The sequence below is a fragment of the Rhipicephalus sanguineus genome, chromosome 6 (assembly GCF_013339695.2).
Source record: "Rhipicephalus sanguineus isolate Rsan-2018 chromosome 6, BIME_Rsan_1.4, whole genome shotgun sequence".
In the NCBI taxonomy this organism is placed as follows: domain Eukaryota; kingdom Metazoa; phylum Arthropoda; class Arachnida; order Ixodida; family Ixodidae; genus Rhipicephalus; species Rhipicephalus sanguineus.
The window spans coordinates 73,024,512-73,028,283 of record NC_051181.1 but is presented as its reverse complement, the minus strand read 5'-3'; positions in this window follow the sequence as shown (position 1 = coordinate 73,028,283).

Genomic DNA, 3,772 nt, shown 5'->3' with positions numbered 1-3,772 from the left:
CAAAATCGCTTTCGGCACATTCTGCGAGCAAATGGACGACGTTTGATGTTGGTACCAATTACCATAAGAAGGCCGTTCCTTAGGTTTGGACCTGGATGTGCGTACCTATACAGGGCGCGATGTTTTAGTCACACCACTGTGCTAGCTTAGAGGCAAAATAAATTAGCTTTCTGTTAGCGCTAAGTTGCCTGTCAAATATTTAGGCGACTTGACTGTGCTTCCACCCTTAGTTTCCACTAGCCAGAGAAGCGTTGGGGTCGCGGCACTGTGGCACGAAACCAAATTGACTCAAAGCACACAGTTAATCGAGGGGTATTTATCTGTAGGTAATTACATATTGCTACGCTTTCTTTATTCTAATATACGTAGCTCAATCTTTCGTTTCGCCTAGTTTCGCAGTGCTCACTGATTCCACTGACTCACTGATTGCACAATACCACTGAACGCGGTATCGTTTCTTTTCACGCAAACAAGTACTATGTGCAATCGCTTGTGAGAACACGTAATTTCGCTGAAAATATGGTCGCTAAAAGTAATGCTGACCCTGATGTAAGTGTTCGAGTCACAATAACGCCGATATGACATGAACTGTGGGTGCTGAAACGCTGGAAGTGCCTGCATTACGTAGCCTTAAAGTTTGGCATTTCAAGCTCTGAATACTGTAATCTTAGTGTTTTCACTAATTATGTTGTCTTCTGTCGCCTAGACCCACACCTAAATGACGACGGAAAACAAGTTCCACGAGATTGTCCCTTAATACTTTCTCAACAGAGTGCTGACTTCAACTATACGCGTACATGCAACAGCCCCTCGGTCGGGGTTGTATTGTGTCGTCAGGCGCTTACCAGCTCCTGGAGTGATGGGCGCCCTAACTGAAAATAACGAAAGAAATCGAGTTGATACATTTACAGTTGCGGCGCACGAATATTGCTGCACAAGCTGGTGTCATCATTTCCATTTGTGCAATTATACCGAAAAGCGTGCACTGTTTGCTACTTCTATTTTGAAATTTTAATTGCCAAGAGAAATGTTGGCTAAACAGAGAACTTGACACGTTTTTCGCCATCGCGGTCAACACAAAGGTGTCAAACATGACCGCAAAGGCAAGAAGCACATTTGCATCGGCCTAATTAAGAGCTGATGTGCAGATACAGTTACATTTTTCATGCAATATGCTCTAACTTTATGTTCATAAACAACACGCATTGTTTTATGCCTGGAGGGGAGTCGTGTCTACGATGCGTTTTGCGTCGCATTTGGCGACGTCGCCAGAGTCGTCACTGTGATGATGCTCTGGGACTGCTCAAAGTCACATTGGTTTTTATTATATTTGGACTGCTTATGTTTACGATTGATGCGTCCAATACCGCATTTTAATGAATGAAGGAGTGAATAATACAAACAAACAAACACATAAATAAAGAATTAAATAAAGACATTGAAAGTAGCAGTCGTAGTCAGCTGCAACGAACTTAGTCCCACATGTTCTCAGTGCTATACGCCAACGGACTGTTGCGAAATGTTGCGCAGGAAGAAAATAGAGTGTAAATTACGAAAAAATGGCTTAATTTGCCTACGGCGATTGCCAATCTGCAAATCTCCTTTAATGTAGTCTTTGAGAGGACGTCAAATTCCGCTTATTCATTTACTGAACATGGGCAAAAAAGAAATTGTTTGCCCATGTTGAGTATGAACGCCATACACTTTACATAGCTTTTCACACTCTCTTCACCTGTGTAAAAATTAGGTAAGCGCGTAATATATATGTACAATAAAAGAAGAAAACCAGAAACACGATGATTTGTTTGCTAAAGACCTGATAAATGGAACAAATTTGATCAGCCATTCGTCAAGCCCGAAATGTTTGCTTGCGGAAATCGCCCTCGCGCAGCATTCGTTCGTTCATTTATTAGTTCATTCAACGGGATACGCGTAGAGTCAAGGCAAGGCTGGATAGTTGGCAGATTGCAGTTGCTTCGCTTCCCGACTTCTGCACAAAGGTGAGCAAGGTTATGCATCTGTTCTCCTGGCCGACTTACCAATCCTCACTGAGTTACCATTTGGAGTATATGCTATCGGCACAATTTTCCATACTAAAAGTGCGCCGCAAATGACGCGCCGCAAGATAATACGAGCCAACTGTAATTATTTTAGGGAGCTTGGAACGAGCATTTTAATCTCGCGTGAATTGACGAGCCTAAATATTTAGACAAAAATGTTCGACGCCACAATTTACGACCAAGGTACAGCAGCCCGCTGGAGCTCAGTGTGGATAGGACTTTTCATTTTCTTTTACTTTTTTACAGACTCACCAATAAGGCTACCTAACAGCTTTACATTGTTGCCCGTTAAAGCATCAGCGCATCTGCTAAGACGGGACCAACATTTTGGGCCGGATTCAGTGGAAAACAAACAGTTGGGAAGCTGAAATATATCGATTGCATAATCAGACTGCTGAATAAATAAAACCCGCAGAAATTATAGTAAATGACGTCGGTTGTTACTCACCTACTTCGGCCATTTTCGGAATTGCACTTGCGAATCCGAGCAGCGTAGGCTGGTATGGCTCTTCTGTTTCGTCGTTTTCTGGTATGCGTATGACTCTGCCATTCGAAGAGGTAAGGCGTGGGTCTGTTGCCGAACTTACGCCAAGGTTTCTAACACATTTCTAGCCTATATAAGAGGGGCGTGGATTATTATAACAGTAATATCTCGCCTTTTACGTGCCAAATCCACGATATGAGGATGGGGCACGCCTTAGGGGAGGGCTCCGGAAATTTCGACCATCTGGTGTTGTTTAACGAGCACTGACGTCGGATATTACACGGGCCTCTAGCATTTCGCCCCCATCGAAATGCGAACGCCGCGGCCTGGATCGAACCCGCGACCTTCGGGTCAAGTGCGTAGATTAGCAAGCGCTGTACTAGTAGTTGTTTATGAGTCTCTATCATACATGTATTATTAGTGTTGTCGAAGCGCTGATTATAGCAGCTGAATTCTCAACGTCTCTTGGGGTTGACCGATATAATGCTTGTTTAGTAATACTACAGAGCACTGGATATATAGAAAAACAAGATATTTGAATTCCAGAAGCGCACTGTAACCACGCCATTAAATTAAAAACAATATCAGCGGCATTCTGACAGTTCCCCGCTTCCATTCTATATGCTTATGTCAGTAACATCATGATGATGGTGATAATGATTACCATTACTGTGTCACTGTGTCCTTTGTACTCGCATAGAGATAAGCGCGATGAATACGACGATATCGTAAAACACCACAGAATCGAATATCAGACGCTGAGAGTAAATACGGCTCCAATGCGAGGAACTTGGTACACCAGAAGATGTCTCGCATATCCTCCGGTTTTGCCCTGGGTAGTGTACAGATAAAACACTTAAGGCCATGCTTTCTATTTTGGACCGACTCATTTCGGCGCGGAGGTTATTTATTAGGACCAGTGAAACGGCAGGCAGTGCACTATGTGAGCAGTGAGAGCACTCTTGACAATATTAACGCTATTTCTACCAAGCTTTCTGGCCAAAAGTTACAAAAATGCAGCTTTTTTTTGTTCGCCTATTTGATTTTACGTGTCTTGAAAAAACTAAAAAAAATCATTTAAAGGCACTTTATTCGCAAGATATAAGCAAATTATTTTTTTTAATATGCAAAGGATTGACTTCACTGCACTGCACTACAGAAAGTAACCTAACCTCTCATGTCTTCGGTGCAGAAAATGGCTCTTTAAAATCTAAAAAAAATAACGCGA